The sequence below is a fragment of the Esox lucius genome, chromosome 11, assembly GCF_011004845.1.
Source record: "Esox lucius isolate fEsoLuc1 chromosome 11, fEsoLuc1.pri, whole genome shotgun sequence".
NCBI lineage: Eukaryota > Metazoa > Chordata > Actinopteri > Esociformes > Esocidae > Esox > Esox lucius.
Genome location: NC_047579.1, coordinates 116324 through 137368, shown reverse-complemented (window position 1 = coordinate 137368; position 21045 = coordinate 116324). Strand labels below are relative to the sequence as shown.

Sequence of the window (21045 nt, the reverse complement as noted above, 5' to 3'; positions counted from 1 at the left end):
TCCTGGCAATTGTGAACTGTACATGAGTTAGTTATGTAACTCCAACAGAGTTTGTGTCCTTTTGAAGAACACTTATGCTGGTTTGCACTTGTGTGTTCCATGTATGACATTGGGGCTAAACTCCCTGTAGACTGTTGAATTCCTATTGACTTTCTTCTTTTAACGTGCAACAATCCATTTGAATGCACTCTCTTTTGACCAAGGCAAAAACACAGTTTCACCATCAATTCTTCATGTATGACTGATTCAATACAGGTTTGTACACACATTTTCTGATCTATGTAGTGTCACCATGTGAGAGTTTCCCCATAAATTTTAAGTGTTTTAGTACTAGTTTATGCACGCATTAACTTTTCTAGTCAAGTGGGGCCCACATATCACATATTGGCATCAAAACCTTTTCTAGACTGATGAATTCCATTTTTATCTTGCTTCAGAAGCAACAATATCATCAATTTGAATGTCTTTGAACAATTTCAATTAATTTTAGTTTGTACTTGAATTGCTTGTCTGTTTGGATGAGTACATTGACTGCTGTTGAGGATCTGTTCACAATATGCCACCTAACTGCATGTATGTTGTTGGAGAGCATTCTACCAATCTGGACGTTACTGCAATGTACTGCTGGGAAGTTGACATACAGGCATACATATGAGCAAGCTCATTCCAACTTCAACTCTAATGGGGATGATTCATGTGGGCCTATTCTTCATTGCCTGAAGTAATACATCCAAATATCCCATGGATATCTTCCCAAAACCCAATTTCCAGTCGAACCACAGTGGTGGCAGCCATTATCTTAAACATAGCGGTTAACATAGTTTCTTCCCCCCTGGTCTGTAGTCTCTTTGGTCCTAGCCACTGTAAACACAGACTGGGCCAACATAAGTAATGTATCTGGTGTATCCTTCTTCCCCATTTTGTTCGTTTGCATGACCTGTGAAGACTCTCCCAACATTCAAAGTGGAGCAAAACAGCCTTCAGACGCCCTTAAAGTTAGGGCCTTAGGGCGAAACGATTCAAGGGTTATCTCGGTCACCTGGAGCCAGGCCCGGTGTTGGGGCTCGTACGCGAGCGCCTAGTGGCCTGGGCCTTTCCCCATGGGGCAACTAGCTCTAGGGACGTGGAACGTCACCTCGCTGACGGGGAAGGAGCCTGAGATCGTGCGTGAGGTTGAGAGGTTCCGACTAGAGGTAGTCGGGATCACCTCTACACACGGCTTGGGCTCTGGAACCACACTCGTTGAGAGAGGATGGACTCTTCACCACTCTGGAGTTGCCCATGGTGAGAGGCGGCGGGCTGGTGTGGGTTTGCTTATAGCTCCACAGCTCTGCCGCCATGTGTTGGAGTTTACCCCGGTGAACGAGAGGGTCGTTTCCCTGCGCCTACGGGTCGGGGATAGGTCTCTCACTGTTGTTTGTGCCTACGGGCCGAACGGCAGTGCAGAGTACCCGACCTTCTTGGAGTCTCTGGGAGGGGTGCTGGAAAGTGCTCCGACTGGGGACTCTATCGTTCTACTGGGGGACTTCAACGCCCACGTGGGCCACGACAGTGACACCTGGAGGGGCGTGATTGGGAGGAACGGCCCCCCTGATCTGAACCTGAGTGGTGTTCAGATATTGGACTTCAGTGCACGTGGCACCAGGACACCCTAGGCCGCAGGTCGATGATCGACTTTGTTGTCGTCTCATCTGACCTGCGGCCGTATGTCTTGGACACTCGGGTGAAGAGAGGGGCGGAGCTGTCAACTGATCACCACCTGGTGGTGAGTTGGATCCGATGGCGGGGGAGGAAGCTGGACAGACTCGGCAGGCCCAAGCGTACTGTAAGGGTCTGCTGTTAACGTCTGGCCGAGTCTCCTGTCAGAGAGATCTTTAACTCCCACCTCCGGCAGAGCTTCGACTGGATCCCGAGGGAGGCTGGAGATATTGAGTCCGAGTGGACCATGTTCTCCACCGCCATTGTCGATGCGGCCGCTCAGAGCTGTGGCCGTAAGGGCTCCGGTGCCTGTCGAGGCGGTATGGGATGCCGTCAAGCTGAAGAAGGAGTCCTATCAGGCCTGGTTGGCTTGTGGGACTCCTGAGGTAGCTGACGGGTGCCAGCAGGCCAAGCGGACTGCAGCCTGGGTGGTTGTGGAGGCAATAACTCGGGCCTGGGAGGAGTTCGGTGAGGCCATGGAGAAGGTCTATCGGCTGGCCTCGAAGAGAATCTGGCAAACCGTCCAGCGCCTCATGAGAGGGAAACACTCCCCTACCAACGCTGTTTACAGTAGAGGTGGGCAGCTGTTGACCTCAACTGGGGATGTTGTCGGGCGGTGGAAGGAGTACTTCGAGGATCTCCTCAATCCCTCCGTCACGTCTTCCATTGAGGAAGCAGAGGATGAGGGCTCAGAGCTGGAATCGTCCATCACCCGGGCTGAAGTCACAGAGGTAGTCAAGAAACTCCTCGGTGGCAAGGCACCGGGGGTGGATGAGATCCGCCCTGAGTACCTCAAGTCTCTGGATGTTGTGGGGCTGTCTTGGCTGACACGCCTGTGCAACATCGCGTGGTGGTCGGGAACAGTGTCTCTGGGATGGCAGACCGGTGTGGTGGTCCCTCTTTTTAAGAAAGAGGACCGGAGGGTGTGTTCCAACTATAGGGGGATCACACTTCTCAGCCTCCCCGGGAAAGTCTATGCCAGGGTTCTGGAGAGGAGAATACGGCCGGTAGTAGAACCTCGGATTCAGGAGGAACAGTGTGGTGTTCGTCCGGGCTGTGGAACACTGGACCAGCTCTATACCCTCTACGGGGTGCTGGAGGGTTCATGGGAGTTTGCCCAACCAGTCCACATGTGTTTTTTGGATTTAGAGAAGGCATTCGACTGTGTCCCTCGCGGCATCCTGTGGAGGGTGCTTCGGGAATATGGGGTCCTGGGTCCTTCGCTAAGGGCGGTCGGGTCCCTGTACGACCGAAGCAGGAGCTTGGTCCGCATTGCCGGCAGTAAATCAGACTTGTTCCCAGTGCATGTTGGACTCCGGCAGGGCTGCCCTTTGTCGCCGGTTCTGTTCGTAATTTTTATGGACAGAATTTCTAGGCGCAGCCAGGGGCCGGAGGGTGTCATGTTTGGGGACCACACAATTTCGTCTCTGCTCTTTGCGGATGATGTTGTCATGTTGTCCCCTTCAAACCAGGCCCTTCAGCATGCACTGGGACGGTTTGCAGCTGAGTGTGAAGCGGTGGGGATGAGAATCAGTTCCTCCAAATCCGAGGCCATGGTCCTCAGTCGGAAAAGGGTGGCTTGCCCACTTCAGGTTGGTGGAGAGTGCCTGCCTCAAGTGGAGGAGTTTAAGTATCTAGGGGTCTTGTTCACGAGTGAGGGAAGGATGGAACGGGAGATTGACAGACGGATTGGTGCAGCTTCTGCAGTAGTGCGGTCGATGTATCGATCTGTCATGGTGAAGAAAGAGCTGAGTCGCAAGGCGAAGCTCTCGATTTACCGGTCAGTCAAGACACTAAGTGTTGGGCAAAGCTGAGAAGCTGACCTTACTCCATTCCTCTATGGTCCAATCCTTACGGTCATTTGCAACCTTCAGCCTGGCTTTTCTTTGCTTCTCATAGATAAAGGGCTTTTTTCTAGCATTACATTACTCCAGCCCTGTCCCTAGGAGGCTGTTTCGAAGAGTTCTCGCCGTGCACTACACCCCAGCTGTTTTTACCATTCTTTTTTTAGGTCACATTATGTCATCCTGCGATTGTTGAGTGAAATTCGAATGAGTTGATGGTCATCTCGGTCAGTGGACAGTCATTTTCACCCTCTGCCTGTCTGTAGCTTTGTTGTCCCCAATGTCTGTTGCTTGACGTCTTTGACATTTTCAGGATTGAAGCAACCTGACGCTCACTGCCAGTAAAGCCAGAAGTGAACCCTTCTTTTCCTCCCTCAAAGCATTTCTTTTCATCTCTTTTGTCATGCTGAATAGTTTAAATTACCTTTGAGGTACTACTTGCACTGTTTTTTACAGGTCATCGTAGCATGGACGATGACCAGCAGGTCAAGACATGCAGACAGGCATGGCCATTGTCTTTACAGGAATCCAGATCGAATGCACCGCCAGTATAGGATGACCAGGCGGGTCGAAGTGATGCAGAAATCGGGCAGCAACCAGCAGAAACTTGAGCTTAACATGAGTATGACAACTCCCGACGTCAGTGGAGCGGGAAGATCAGGGATGACAACCAGAACGTGTCATAGGCTTGCCAGTAATGAAGTAGGACAGGTGATCTTGGCCACCAGCCAATGCCTTTATCGCAGGTAGAGACCTGAAACCAAAAGAACAAAAGCATCAACCAGTAATAGGGATAGGACTAAATGTGAAATGCAAAAGAGAACGACATGCAGAGCAATGATAAACCACGATTGCAATAACATCGGTGCAGCTAACCACACTGACACAAACCTGTTTCGACCTTGGTGTGGCCTACAACAGCCAGAATCCATTCACAGAACTGAAGGCACCAACCGAAGCAACTGCAGTAGGTAGCACATCATAAATGTCCTACAATACAATCAATTCCACTAGACATAAATTACATAATACTATGCACTATTGCAGCCCCCCGTGACATGAGTCCCGCGAAATAAAAGCGACAATACCTGACATTCTAATAATACCCCGTTCTAATAATATGCGTTGCTGACCAATTACCACTCAGTCTTCCTGGCTGAACTGGCAATGTTAATTTGTTGTTTGTTTGTGGGTCTTTCTGTCTAAAGTTTAGTCTTCAGCAAGTGATATGCATGCTTGATCGGGTTGAGATCAGGTGATTGACTTGGCCATTGCAGAATATTCTACTTCTTTGCCATAAAACATTCCTGGGTTGCTTTCGTAGTATGTTTTGTGTCATTGTCCATCTGTAAAGTGAAGCGCTGTCCAATCAACTTTGCTGAATTTGGCTGAATCTGAGCAGAATATATATCCCTATACACTTCAGAATTCATCTGGCTGCTTCTACCTTCTGTCACATCATCAATAAACACTAGTGGAAGCCATGCATGGCAATGCCACCGTGTTTTACAGATGATATGGTATGCTTCAGATCATTAGCCGATTCAAGCCTACTTTTTTCTTCCCATCATTCTGGTACAGGTTGATCTAAGTCCAAAGAATGCTGTTTCAGAACTGGGTTGGATTTTCTAAAAGCTTTTTGGCAAACTCTAAACCATTCTTGAGGCTTATTTTGCACCTTGTGGTGAACCCTCTGTATTTGCTCTTCTCTTCATGGTAGACTTGGATAATTATATGCTTACCTCCTGGAGAGTGTTCTTCAGTTAGCTTCATAGAAAGGATCCTAGTCTTCCATGGATGTCCAGGCCTTTTTGTGTTGCAGACCTCACCAGTGCGTTCTATTTTCTCAGAAAGTACCCAACTGTTGATCTGGCCACTCCTAATGTTCCTGCTATCTCTGATGGAATTTTTTTTGCAGCCTAAGAATGGCCTGTTTCACTTGCGTTGAGAGCTCCTTTGACTACATGATGTGGGTTTACAGCAACAGCTTCCATATGCGAATGCCACACCTGGAATCAACTCCAGACCTTTTACCTGCTTAATTGATGAATAAATAACAAAGGAATTGCCCACACCTGTCCATGAAACAGCTTTTGAGTCAATTGTCCAATTACTTTTGGTCCCTTAAAAAAGAGGGGGCTACATATTAAGGAGCTGTAATTCCTAAACCCTTCCTCCAAACTGGATGTGAATACCCTCAAATTAAATCTGAGAGACTGCACTTTAAGCCCATATCCAGTATTTAACTGTAACCTTAATATATTCTGGTAAACAGTGTTACGCACACCTCTCAGGGGAGGGGGAACGCAACACCCAACTACATGAGAGGCCCCTGTGGAATGGGGAAAAAGTACGGTGCGAGCAAGGACGACAGAGGCCAGGTGTAACGGTAGTGGGTTTTTATTGTCCACATAGTAATGGAGGGAAAAGGGGCTGGACAGGACTAAAAATAAACAAAGCCCCTACCCTGCCTTACCAATGCTTACCTGATTCTAGCACTGAAAGGTGTGCTAACCAAAAATACAGGGTGTGGTCCGCCCAGGTCTTACCTAGTGTATTTAGACAAAATGTACGCTATGGGTGGTGTATGCCCGCAGGCCTCTGCCCTAAGCACGTATGCTTTCTCTTTTCTCCCCCTTGGGAACAAATGAAACAAAAGAGATCAACAAAGCATACACTGTTCAATTTCAATACAAATGTAACACAACTATATCACTTATGGGATGTTTTCACAGACAATACATAAGACACAAAGCAGCCGAGCCTGAGACACAAGCAACTCTGAGGCTTATATAGGTATGGGTGAACCAGCTGCATCCACTGACGAGGAGGCGGAGTCAGATCCTCAATCTGGTCCCACCAATCAGCTGCCAAGGAGCCAATTTACCTACTATAAAATACATATGGACACAGAACATTGAGGAACGTAACAACAGACAAAATTAAACATGTCAGTGTCCAATTATTTCTGGACCTAACTGTATGTGATTTAATTTTAATATATACTGCTGGACTATGCACACTTGTTTAAATTCAGTTTTAAATTACTATTTTATTTCATGTTATAAGGCAGACACTGCTGTTTCTTGTTGTCCCTTTGTTTCCATATGCTCCCAGGAATTCAAGCTATCCATGTTTTTAGTATTATAATGAATGGAAAATCTAAATACAAATTACATATTTCTCAGGCATTTATTTTGTCAATGTATCGAAACAGAACCGTGACACCACTGTACCATATCATACCGAACCGTGAGTTTTGTGAACCGTATCACTCCTAAGATAGTGTCAACATTTTAATTTTTTGTCTGATATGGATTTACAGTAATAGAATTAGGCTTACATTTATGTAGTGATTTTTTTGACAAAGGGGCTGCATGGGTACCAAGTGGGAATGGGCTGGAACTGGGCAAATTGTCTGGGCCCTATGGGATGGAAGTTGGCGATTTATGTGGGCTTCATGTGGGTTACCTAACATAAGCCCCACATGAAAAGCCCATGTGGGCCAACTCTATGGACCCCATAAGGGATATAAGTGGGCAGGGTGGGCATGGGATGGAAGTAGGCAGGTTATGTGGGCCCCATTTGGGTTACCTAACATGAGCCCCACATGGAAAGCCCATGTGGGCCAACTCTATGGACCCCATAAGGGATATAAGTGGGCAGGGTGGGCATGGGATGGAAGTAGGCAGGTTATGTGGGCCCCATATGGGTTACCTAACATGAGCCCCACATGGAAAGCCCATGTGGGCCAACTCTATGGACCCCATAAGGGATATAAGTGGGCAGGGTGGGCATGGGGTGGAACTGGGTATCATTTCTTGGGCCCCATATGGTTCCTTCAACATGGGCCCACATGGGAAGCCCAAGTAGGCTGACCGTGTGAGCCCTGTAAGGTATAAGAGTGGACTAAGTGGGCATTGGCTGGAAGTAGGCAAGTTGTGTGGGCCCCAGGTGGGTTCTGTAACATGTGCCCCACATGGGAAGGCCATGTGGGCCTACTCCATGGGCCCCACAAGGGATCTAATTGGGCAAAGTCGGCATGGGGTGGAACTTGGTGATAATATTTGGGGCCCATGTTGCTTTATAATTTAATTTTTAGTATTTTCTACAGTTATGCTCACCCCAAATTTGCACAAATGCTGTAAAAATGTAAAGAGCTGCAGTTCGGACCCCAAATTTTGGGTACACACTCTTGGCCCCAGGATTTAGCAAACCAAATTTGATGCATGTACGTATTGGGGAAACATTTTCCTCTTTTTTTAGGGCACAAAGGGTATTCAAGTAGTGCTATACTGGCCAAAGGTTAGACAGCTTTCTAATGCTGTGTTGATTTTTTTTTTTTTTTTTTTTTTCTGCTAAACTCTGTTGCATTTATTGTTTGCATTTTAAAAACATCAAAATCCCAGTTAAACATTATAATCACAATTAACGTAAATACAGACATGATGATACATTGACATGTGACACATTCTCAGGTCAGAATAAAACAGTGTATAAACCCTGATTAAAATCTTCATTTCTATATTTTCTATAATCTATATTTTCCTTCTTAATAACTCTGTGACTGTAGACATAAAAGCAGCAGAAGTCAGGTGTGCTGTAACAAGGTGAAATGCGCCTCAATCTTTTTTGGACCGACTGCCACTGGTGTGAGACTGGATTGCTCGGTATTCATACAGTCAATATTACAATCGAACTTGCAAAACAACATGACAGCATTGTCATCAGCATTATCTTGTATGCTGTGGCACGTGTTCGGGAGGCGGCTTGTTGTTGGACAGGCTTGTAAGGAGAGGTGGGCACAGACCTGATCAAACTGTAGACAGATTGCTGGTGAATGGTTTGAGAATTTTAGTGCTCTCTTACCTTTGATACATCTATCACACATTGCGGGGGAAAAAACACACAACACAAGTAAGCAGCTGCAGTTCTGTGGGGCAGAAGTGGAATGGCCAGGCAGGTTGAATCTGACAATTGTCTACAACAGCATATCCTTAAGCCACTGGATAGCCTATAGATTTTCACAGTAATAATTGTATTACCTTACTAAGAGATGAATAAAAAAAAATATTAAAAAAATTGTATATACTGAATAAAAAAATGTATGGAAAAAACTATATTAATAAAGTATATTTTTAAATAAAAATGAGTTATTATTTTTCAGGGCACAGTGATTTTGCTTTAAATTTTAGTGTGTTTCTTAAAAACATTTGAGAAGATCCAAGATCAGCCCCCTGTAATTATTTTGTGAATTATTTATCTGTTGTTGTTGTTGTTGACGCTCCATAGTTGCTCCATAGTTTATGAGCAGAAACATTTTTGACAAAGACAGACGCTGGCCAGGCTTTTCAAAATTAAGAGTTTAGTTTATACGTTTGTGTATTCCAACATACTGTAACCGTCACACTGCGCGCTTTTTTTGAATTTCTACGGATCAGCGCCGACAGCAGCAGAGTAGAGCAGCAGTCCGCAGTAGCAGCGCGTTTTCAACATTGGTGAGTAGCATACCTGTCTCTCTATTATGTAAAATTATTGTATTAAACCATCATTACTGTCGAAGTATTGTGAGCTAAGACACTGGGGAATTTGCAAAAATGGTTGTTTGAACTCCGCTAATGTTGAGTGTTTTAGCTAACTTTAGCTAATGTTAGTAGTTAGGCCTAATCAACCTAATTAGTCGACATAACGTTACTGGTTTTATACAGCCACTCGCGAAATCTAAGGCAGAATAAACAATTTCGAGGCAGAATAAACAATTTCGAGGCAGTATTTTAAACAATTTCGAATACAAAAATGCAAGCTGAATTAGCTCAGCAGCCACATTTGGCAGCTCTTTTTGTTGCCTCTGCTGATTTTCTTCTTTTAGTTTTGTGTGAATGAGTTAAAGGACATTTGGTAATATTGTACAAAACAAGCTTTGTAAGCAGTGATGAAGCTAGTGTTACATTAAATTAATTGTTTAAGCTAGGCTGTTTGTTTTTCCCGAGAGTTCAGGTATGTATTTTAAGAAAATGCTGTCTTTCTCAGTGCAAACACAAGAAGGCTCCATTTTATTACTGGGATCTTGTTTGTGTACTTCATAATGTGTGTTGTGGGTCCCTGAAATTTGGTGGGTGAATGTAAACCACACTGTATTTACCTGTGCAAAAACAAATTATAAAAAGTGCCTCCTGTTGACTCACATTTAGATTTGTCCAGATCACAGTTGTTCAAACACTGTTGGAAAGTGTTCTTCTTTGCCACGTAAGTAATTTAAATGTAATAGTTTGCCATATATGCATGATGTATCTGTTGTCAGTTCATGCTCATTGGTCATTTTCAGTTCTGCGGCAGTGCCCCTAGGCCCAAGGAGTCGAGGTCCGCAGGCTTTTTTTTTGAATTACCATCACACACTAAATAAATATACTAACTCATAGTTCATGTCATAGACTTATTACTGCACTAAGTATTTTTTTTAAATTTGTAACATGTACACAACCCATTGTTCCTATTGCACATCCACTGTGAAACACAATGGCCAGCAGATCTCCAGTTATATTATTTGAAGCAGTTACCAATAATGGACACTAGAGGGGCATCTTTACCACACTGGCCTTCATAAGATTTGTTTCTCTTGAGGTGGAATCCCCCTCAAGGAGTTGGGGAAAGGAGTGGTGTTGAATTGAGCTTGAGAATTTCTGTCTGGGAAAACCCTGAAAAAATTACTGACACTGCAAGAAAAGGCTGTTTCAGAATGTGTCCATATAAGTAAAAATATTATCTAATGATGACAAGTAAAAGGCCAGTACACTGCAAAACATATCTGTATTATCAAGTATATTTAACTTGCTTTCAGTTTAAAATAATCAAACCACCCTTACAATAAGGTAGATTTGTCTTAACAAGCTAGAATATACTGCTTGTTTTTAGAAAATATGCCTTGAGTATTGTGTAATTGTTCTGGTTGGCAGTTTTACAGCCATTTGCAGATTATTTCACTTATTTCAAGCAAATATCTCCTTTTTTTATTGTCTTGTTCCATTAGCAATTTATTTTTGCAGTGTACAGAGAAGTCGCAATACAAAAAGATTATAACCAGTCATATGAAGTCAGGTATTTCTGGTAACTCCTCCATCTTTGCCCATGCAAATTAGCTCTTAACACATGTCTTTCGTCCTCATTCTAATTGCACCAGTTACACTCAGCAGGCAACCTACTGTTAAAAAGCAGAATACTTAAAGTGTATTATTTTGGAACCACAAAATATTATTCATATAGTTCAGTGAGTGAAAAGGGACCCACTTATTTCAAAATGGTGTATACTTGTATATAATATATTTTAAATACAATAATTACGTCAATTTTAACACCTTGAATTATATTCAGTGGATTACATACATTACGTTTAAAATAGTATTGAAATATAATCTGAGTCCCTTTCAAAGTAGAAAGTTTAAACAGGAATTATTGATTATACGGTTAAGAAAACCGCCCTGATCTGAACCTGAGCAGTGTTTAGTTATTGGACTTCTGTGCTAGTCACAGTTTGTCCATAACGAACACCATGTTCAAGCATAAGGGTGTCCATCAGTGGACATGGCACCAGAACACCCTAGGCCGCAGGTCGATGATCGACTTTGTTGTCGTTTCATCTGACCTGCGGCCGTATGTCTTGGACACTCGGGTGAAGAGAGGGGCGGAGCTGTCAACTGATCACCACTTGGTGGTGAGTTGGATCCGATGGTGGGGGAGGAAGCTGGACAGACATCAGGTGTTTCAATATTCTAATTGATATTTGTTTAAATTGAATTAAACATAATGAATAGGAGCCCCCTGTGTGTATAAATAATAAGCCTTGCGATACAGCTGAGTCATTGCAGCCAGGAGTTGAATGAGGTCTCGTTATAGCAACAGTGCCTGGGGATCCTGCAAAGACCAAGCTGTGAAAATTGGCTCAGCACCACATGGTATAGAGGAGTGACTGTAGGACATGGCTGCTGGCGTCTAGGCACACTCTCTTGGAGAAATATTTCTGGTTGAATGAGCAGTATGATGAGACACAGAACGGCTTGGTCTCAATCTCTCGTGTGCCCGCTGTGTTGTTCCAATGAGGCCTTCATCATCATCTTCAAATACAAATTGCACACATTTTGGCAACATATCACAACTCTTAATTGGGCCACAATTGGCTTGCTGTAATAAATTCTGAATGATATATCATGCTTGGCTCATACAGCATCGGCTATATTAGAGCCAGCCGTGCCTTAGTTGGCGCAAGTAGCCCGGAATTGGTTACTATCTGGAATACAATAATTATAACGTGAAATATGTTTAAAAACAGTAGAAAAAATTTAAGGGGATGTTTGAAAAAACAAGAGAGTTCATTACATCTGAGCTCAAACACCCAAATGTGAGGGTCTGGCTCAACTGTATTCACACTGCATGCTGAAAAGGGAAGACATTCTAACCTATCTTGCCAACCCTAGAGTGATCTGATACAGGCCAGCACATTATTTTGGCCTTATTAGTCAACCATGAGGACTTCTCATTGCTGACATTGACCCCCTCTAATAGTTTTACAGTATGATATGTGACCTGGAAAATAACGTGAACATAAACTGAACCCAGCTTGATTGTTTTGTGGATCCATGCCACAGCATGTGACATTTTAAATCTATATTTAGATGTCAATGGCTGTAAAATATTTTATGTATTAAATCATCTGACAAATATTAAATACAGCAGATGTAGTTAATGGTGGTAAAACTTTACCACTTGAACAATTTGTGCAGGAGAATCTAACTTTTGTTATAATTTATTATCTCCAATCTGACTCCATATTGTTGGTCATTATATGTTATCGTGAGTAACCATAACATGCAGGTAGGGTCTAGTGAAATTTGGCTACAACAACGAAAACAAAGAAACTGCCATGACAAACAATTATCATCATCCAGAGCTAGCCATTTGGTTTCACTGAATTCATCATCTAGCAAACATTTACCTGTAACAAACAAGACATAACATACAGCACTGAAAAATCTTTGCAATGTTGTCCCTTTATGGGACACAATAAAAGGCCAAACAACAATGTAATTGATCCAATAAATGTAATTTTACTACTTTGTTCATTGGTCTGTCATCACACCTTATTTGTCTGTGTGGGTGGGGCTACTTTAACCCAGCACCCTTTGTAAACTCAGAGGAGAAGGCAATTGGGCTCATTGATGTGAGATTAGGATCTCCCACTGAGACCAGACAACACGGCACCTTTACAGACTTTCTAAAACACATCTTTCATTACACTACAAAGATGCTGGGTGTCTCTGTAAAGCACTTGTGACAACTGCTGTTGTAAAAAGGTCTATATAAATACATTTGATTGATTGATTGGGATGTCTCCAGCAAAAGGCTCTGCCATCATTCTTCCCACATGTACAATAAAATTGTAACGTTGACAATTCACACAATTCCTTCAAGACTTCTGGCTGTAAATTATCACTTGCTATTGCAGTTCTGGAGCTTAGAGAAACATGTCCCTTCAAATACAAAAACGCAGGTCATATATCATATTAAATTCAGTTATGATAATTAAAAATAAATGTAATGTCATGAACTTAATTCTGCATGGTGCGAATGCCTAGCCAGGCTCTATCTGTTGCATGTATTAATAACTACAGTAGATATTTGATTTGATGCCTAAATGCTTTTCTTGTAGATTTTAAATAACTATTTTTATTTGGTGATAAATTAGGCTCAGCAAGACATGATGTGACGGGCAAGTCTGTTACATGCAAGAGGTGAGAAGATTCGGATGTGTTTCTAAATTAAATAATGCCTTCGTTATTTAACCGAGCAAAAACCAGGTTGTGAATCGATTTCAATCTTCAATGCGGAACTTGCTAAAGGCATTTAACTGCAAGAGAAGATAAACCACAGAACCACATGAATAACGTTAAAAAGATAAACGAAGAAACGTCATAGACAACAAACATCAAATCCCACTAAATACAGCATGATACATACTATATGAATACATTTGTTGGCATCAGCTGGTGCATTGACTGTACAGCAGCTTGTTTATTTTTTATTTCTAGTAGTGAGGTGTAATGGAAGTGTCAAGCTTAAAGATATTTTGCATACATGAAGTTGTTGATATGAATTATTGTCACTAAAAGCAACTAAATAAGGTCAGAAGAGCAAAGATTTCCTTCCACACAGTGCTTTCTCTGAAAACATTAATGGGAAAGAGTTTGGAAAGCATCAAAAACATTATTAATCCCTTAGACCTAACACATCAAGTTAAAGGGCCAACCAGAGTGACTTGATCTTCTAAGACACAATTTGAACTTGAGTTCAGCAATGAACCAGAGATACAGTGAGGGAAAAATTATTTGGTCCCCCTGCTGATTTTGTACGTTTGTCCACTGATAAAGAAATTATCAGTCTGTCATTTTAATGGTAGGTTTATTTGAACATTGAGAGACAGAATAACAACAATAAGATCCAGAAAATGTGTCTTTCATAGCATTAATACCATACATTTGTCTGGCGTTCGTATGTTATTTTACGTTTTAACCCTTTGACGTGTACGATCACACCCGTGTGATCAGGCTAGAGTGGTCCCTGAAGCGTACGATCACACTGGGGTGATTAGAACGTATAGTTTAGAACACACCATTAGCACGCCTAGGTACAAGTAACGTAACAATGGCTAGTCAGGCCGCGCTGTTATTTTCTCACATTATGATATTAACCAGGTAGCAACCATTCAAATCGGGATGAGAAATTTTACTTACGTACCAACAGACGGCCGACACTAATACACAAAAACGAATTATATTAGCGACTACTATAGAGCATCTTAACATTTCCTGGAAGAGCTGACAACCGATCAAAACCATTGTAAAAACCTTCTAGAAGTTACGTTACCCATTGTGGGCGCCGCTACACTTTTTATATAGTTTATTAATTTTCACTGCACTGAATTACAGGTCACGCTTTGTTAGCTAGCGGTTAGCTGACATTTGCTAGCGGTTAGCTGACATTTTCTAGCTAGCTACAGTTACACATCAACCAGCTTTTGCAGCTCTTTGAATTCGAGTCAACAAGAGAAGCTTGTAATGCAATGTATGTAGTGTACCTTACCTGGCAAGGTGACTGTTCAAATGCTGGAACTCTAAGTGAGTACTGAACTCACGCACAAAAAAACTCTGGGGAATATCGTTAAGGAATATTTGAAACTCACGCGTGAAAAGGTTACTAGCGTTCGTAACATTTGATACGTTGTAATAGCGTTCGTAAGATATGTTACGTTTGAACAATTTCGTTATGTATTATATGTTTTGGTGGCGCATTGTAATGTAATGTAACGTAACGTCACAAAATCGGGTGTCATGGATTTACATAAAATAGTCTACGTAGTGTCCTGAGACCAGGTTGGGAATACCCATCCACGACCCATTTTTTATGCCCTGGCTGAGGGAAGGAGGAACTCATCCAAGATTTGACAGTACATGGCCAAGCACATCGTCACTTTGATGTGGTGAAGTTGTCCTATCCCCTTAGCAGAAGAACACCCCCAAAGCATAATGTTTCCACTTCCATGTTTGACGGTGGGGATGGTGTTCTTGGGGTCATAGGCAGCATTCCTCCTCTAAACTAGCCAGTTCAATTGATGCCAAAGAGATTGATTTTGGTCTCATCTGACCACAACACTTTCACCCAGTTTTCCTCTGAATCATTCAGATGTTCATTGGCAAACCTCAGACGGTCCTTTCTTGAGAAAGGGGACCTTGCGGGCACTGCAGGATTTCAGTTCTTCACGGCGTAGTGTGTTACCAATTGTTTTCTTGGTGACTATAGTCCCAGCTGCCATGAAATCATTGACAAGATCCTCCCGTGTAATTCTGGTCTGATTCCTCACCGTTCTCATGATCATTGCAACTCCACAAGGTGAGATCTTGCATGGAGCCCCAGATCGAGGGAGACTGACAGTTCTTTTGTGTTTCTTCCATTTGCGACTGTTGTCACCTTCTCACCAAGCTGCATGGCGATGGTCTTGTAGCCCATTCCAGCCTTGTGTTGGTTTACAATCTTGTCCCTGACATCCTTGGACAGCTCTTTGGTCTTGGCCATGGTGGAGCGTTTGGAATCTGATTGATTGCTTCTGTGGACAGGTGTCTTTTATACAGGTAACAAGCTGAGATTAGGAGCACTCCCTTTAAGAGTGTGCTCCTAATCTCAGCTCGTTACCTGTATAAAAGACACTTGGGAGCCAGAAATCTTTCTGATTGAAAGGGGATACTTATTTCACTCATTAAAATGCAAATCAATTTATAAAATTTTTTAAAGGAGTTTTTCTGGATTTTCTTTGTTGTTATTCTGTCTCTCACTGTTCAAATAAACCTACCATTAAAATTAAAGACTGATAATTTCTTTGTCAGTGGGCAAACGTACAAAATCCGCAGGGGATAAAAAAAGAAAATTCCCTCTCTGTAGCAACTACATTTTTCAATATGGTTACTGGGCTGTCTGACCACAATCTCACTCTTATAGTCAGATAGCAGTTTACAACAGGTTTAACTGGTCTATTTTTAGGAAACCAAATTGGTTCAAAATGCTAAGTTGAACTTAATACTTTAGAAAATGCAATCAAGGATATTTTTTAACTACACTGATCTCTACAAATGTGTCCACATTTTCTTTACATGCATGACATTTTTGTTTACAAGGGCAGATACCCGGTCAGAAAAAATGACACAAAGCACACCGTCAAAGCAACCAAAGGTAGAAGGACAAGAATGGGAATGTCCATTGGAGTGGAGTGGCCGAATCAGAGCCCCGACCTAAATCCCATAGTGGGAATCTGTGGATTGACTTGAACAGTCCATAAGTGATATTTGACTGAGCTTGAACAATTCTGCAAGGAAGAATGGGCAAATATTGCACAGTCTAGGTGTGCAAAGTTAGTAGAGATGTATTCAGAGACTCATGGCTGAAATTCAAGCAAAAGTTGGTTCAAACAACTATTAACTCAGGGGGTGTTCAGTTATCCAAATAGGGCATTTTACTGTTTGAATTTTTAGACTTTTTTCATTTTTTTCACAGAAAAGTATTTCATATTTTAATTTTAGGCTGCAAAGCAAGAAAAGGCGAACATTTTGAAAGGGAGTCACAGCAAACCAAAGTGCACCAAAGGCACTGATGTTTGTGAAGTTTGCAGCAGTAATAAAACACAAGGCTGCAAGATAGAATCCAGAGGTCACATTTATCATAATATAGCTCTGACATAAAAGTGACTTGCACAATTTCATTCTTACGCATATAAAATCATTTTAATTTTCAGATTGTTTACTCACTCTATAATGTATGTTTTAAATGACAGATTTTAATCTAAACAAATTAAAAGGTTTTTGTTAGTGGGCCGTTCTATCACAGAACCGTCCAAGGTAAATATTTTGAAATCATCCAAACCTACATTTTGTGATCCAGTGAATAGTATATATGGTTTTATTTACATTTAGTACTTACTTAGACACACAAGTGAATTTGGGAGGTACTGGAAATCAGACAGTAAGTGTGCAAATGGTTGTGTAAGAGGAGTGGTCCACTAATCAAGAGCCTTTGACAGGTTAACACATATGGCAACACAATGTAATTTCTCATCCAAGGTAATTGCTGTAATATTTCTGTGACCAGGTCTAAAATTGGACTGCAATCTGTTCAGAATGTAGTTGTCAGATGAAAGGAATGCAGCTACATACTTACCAGTGACTCCATAACTTTAGCTAGGTGAGACAATTTAGAGATCAGACAATAACTGTCACCACTATTCCCAAATGTAAGTACTGGTAGCACATGGGCAGTTTCCTTACTTTTGGAATAACTTCAGAAATTAGTGTTAGATTAAGAATATCCATGAAAGCTCCAGAAAAGTGTTTTATTAAACTGTGTAATAGGTGGAAAGACTGTCTCTCTTTCAATGGATACATTGTACGGTTTAGGAATAGTGAGAAAATTCTCACACTTATTAAAGGCTATTTTAGAGACATTTTGGCTGTTGATATTGTCATCTGCCGGACAACTACATCTGATACCGTCAAAAAGCCGGCATTTGCCTGTCAGGTCCTGGCTGGGGTGCCTCTAGGCATCTCCATGTGTCTCTCTGCACTTATGTTTAATTATCCCCAATCAGAGGCAGCTGCTCCATATTGCCTCTGGTTGGGGATCCTATTTAAGTTGACTTTGTTTAGCTTTCAGTTCTTAATACTGTGTATTGCCCCCTCTAGCATCAATGACGGCATGCAGTCTTTCGTAATAGTTGTCTGTGAGGCCCCAAATTCTTACAGGTGGTATAGCTGCCCATTGGTCTTGGCAAAATGCCTCCAGGTCATGCAACTTCTTTGGTCATCTTGCATGAACTGCACGTTTGAGATCTCATTGTTGTTCAAGTATCGTCGTATTGTGCTCCTTGAAACAACCACACCGTCTTTTTCCAGAGCAGCCTGTATGTCTCCTGAGATTATCTATGTTTTATTTATTTTTTTATCCCAAACAATTCTTCTAGCAGTTTTGGCTGAAATGTTTGGCCTGAAACTTGGCCTACCTGAAATCCCCACTTCTTAATAAGTGGATTGAATAGTACTGACTGGTATTTGCAAGGCTTTGGATATCTTTTTATATCCTTTTCCATTTTATGAAGTTCCATTACCTTATTACACAGGTCTTTTGACAATTCTTTTCTGCTCCCAAAGGCTCAGAATCGAGCCTGCTCAGTGCATCCACGTGAGAGCAAAAAAATTAATCTTTAATTGTCATTTTCACTTGTGTGTGTCACCTTTGTGTGTCTGTAACAAGGCCAAACATTCAAGGGTATGTACATTTGGTGATTTCTGTTATCATTATGATTTAAAAAGGAGCCAAACAACTACAGTGGATATAAAAAGTCTACACACCCCTATGAATATGCCATGTTTTTGTGATGTAAAAGAATGAGTCAAAGATAAATAGTGTCAGAACTTTTTCCACTTTTAATGTGAACAATTCAATTGAAAAACAAACTGAAATCTTCAAGGGGGAAAAATGAAAAATAAAAACCTTACAATAACCTGGTTGCATAAGTGTGCATACACTCTTATAACTGGGGATGTGGCTGTGTTCAGAATTAACCAATCACATTCAAACTCATGTTAAATAGAAGTCATTACACACCTGCCATCATTTAAAGTGACTCTGATTAATCACAAATAAAGTTCAGGTATTCTAGTAGGATTTTACTGACATTATCTTAGTTGCATCTCAGAGCAAAAGCCATTGTCTTTAGAGATCTTCCAATGCATCAGAGGGAGAAGGGTACAAAATAATTTCCAATGAATTAGATATAACATGGAACACAGTGAAGATCGTCATCTTCAAGTGGAGAAAATGTGGCCACAACAGAGACATTACCAAGAACTGGACGTCCATGAAAAGACGGGGAGAAAACTGGTCAGGGAGGCTTCCAAGAGGCCTACAGCAACATTAAAGGAACTGCAGGAATTTCTGGCAAGTACTGGCTGTGTGCTACATGTGACAACAATCTCCCGTATTTTTCATATGAATGGGCAATGGGCAAGGGTGGCAAGATGGAAGCCTTTCTTACAAAGAAAAACATCCAAGCCCGGCTGAAGTTTGCAAAAACAAACATTAAGTCTCCCAAAAGCACGTGGAAAAATGTGTTATGGTCTGATGAAATCACGGTTTGACTTTTTTTTGCTATAATTCCAAAAGGTATGTTTGGCTCAAAAACAACACTGCACATCACCCAAAGAACACCATACCCACAGTGAAGCATGGTGGTGGCAGCATCACGCTTTGGGCTGTTTTTCTTCAGCTGGAACCAGGGCCTTAGTCAGGGTGGAGGGAATTATGAACAGTTTCAAACACCAGGCAATTTTGGCACAAAACTTTCAGGCGTTCGTTAGGAAGATGAAGAGGAAGTTCACCTTTCAGCACGACAACAACCCAAAGCACACATCCAAATCCACAAAAGCATGGATTCACCAGAAGAAGATTAATGTTTTGGAATGGCCCAGCCAGAGCCCAGACCTGAATCCAATTGAACATCTGTGAGGTGATCTGAAGAGGTCTGTGCACTGGAGATGTCCTCACAATCTGACAGATTTGGAACACTTTTGCGAAGAAGAGTGGGCAAATATTGCCAGGTCAAGGTGCCATGCTAATAGACTCCTACCCAAAAAGACTGAGTGCTGTAAAAAAATCTAATCAATAAAGTACTAGTTTAAGGGTGTGCACACTTATTTGGAGAAGGCATTCGACTGTGTCCTCGCGGCATCTTGTGGAGGGTGCTTCGGGAATATGGGTTCCTGGGTCCTTTGCTAAGGGCTGTCAGGTCCCTGTACAACCGAAGCAGGAGCTTGTTCCGCATTGCCGGCAGTAAGTCAGACTTGTTCCCAGTGCATGTTGGACTCCGGCAGGGCTGCCCTTTGTCGCCGGTTCTGTTCGTAATTTTCATGGACAGAATTTCTAGGCGCAACCAGGGGCCGCAGGGTGTCAGGTTTGGGGACCACACAATTTCATCTCTGCTCTTTGCAGATGATGTTGTCGTGTTGGCCCCTTCTAACCAGGACCTTCAGCATGCGCTGGGACGGTTTGCAGCCGAGTGTGAAGCGGTGGGGATGAAAATCAGCACCTGCAAATCCGAGGCCATGGTCCTCAGTCGGAAAAGGGTGGCTTGCCCACTTCAGGTTGGTGGAGAGTGCCTGCCTCAAGTGGAGGAGTATCTAGGGGTCTTGTTCACGAGTGAGGGAAGGATGGAACGGGAGATTGACAGACGGATCGGTGCAGCTTCTGCAGTAATGCAGTCGATGTATCGGTCTGTCGTGGTGAAGAAAGAGCTGAGCCGCAAGGCGAAGCTCTCGATTTACCGGTCAATCTACGTTCCTACTCTCACCTATGGTCATGAGCTTTGGGTCATGACCGAAAGGACAAGATCCCGGATACAGGCGGCCGAAATGAGCTTTCTCCGCAGGGTGGCCGGGCGATCCCTTAGAGATAGGGGTGAGAAGCTCAGTCACCCGGGAGGAGCTCAGAGTAGAGCCGCTGCTCCTCCACATCGAGAGGGGTCAGCTGAGGTGGCTTGGGCATCTGTTTCGGATGCCTCCAGCACGCCTTCCTGGGAAGGTGTTCAGGTCCCGTCCCACCGGGAGGAGACCCCGGGGAAGACCTAGGACACGCTGGAGGGACTATGTCTCCCGGCTGGCCTGGGAACGCCTCGGTGTACCCCCGGAAGAGCTAGAGGAAGTGTCTGGGGAGAGGGAAGTCTGGGCATCCCTGCTTAGACTGCTGCCCCCGCGACCCAGCCCCGGATAAGCTGAAGAAGATGGATGGATGGATGGATTTCAGTTTGTTTTTCAATTTAATTGTTCACTTTATATGTCACATTAAAGGTGGAAAAGGTTCTGACATGATTTATCTTTGTCTCGTTCTTTTACATCACAAGAACCTGGCATTTTAACAG

General features: G+C 42.7%; 1 long non-coding RNA gene across 1 annotated transcript in view; it reads left to right on the top strand.

The window, feature by feature from the left end:
* The first annotated feature begins 8965 nt into the window (after positions 1-8965).
* LOC105010249 overlaps positions 8966-21045 on the top strand; it is a 41504-nt gene continuing 29424 nt past the window's right edge. Inside the window, exons 1-2 of the long non-coding RNA XR_004576541.1 lie at positions 8966-9040; positions 9734-9788. This is a non-coding gene — a long non-coding RNA (uncharacterized LOC105010249). The remainder of the gene's footprint in view (positions 9041-9733; positions 9789-21045) is intronic.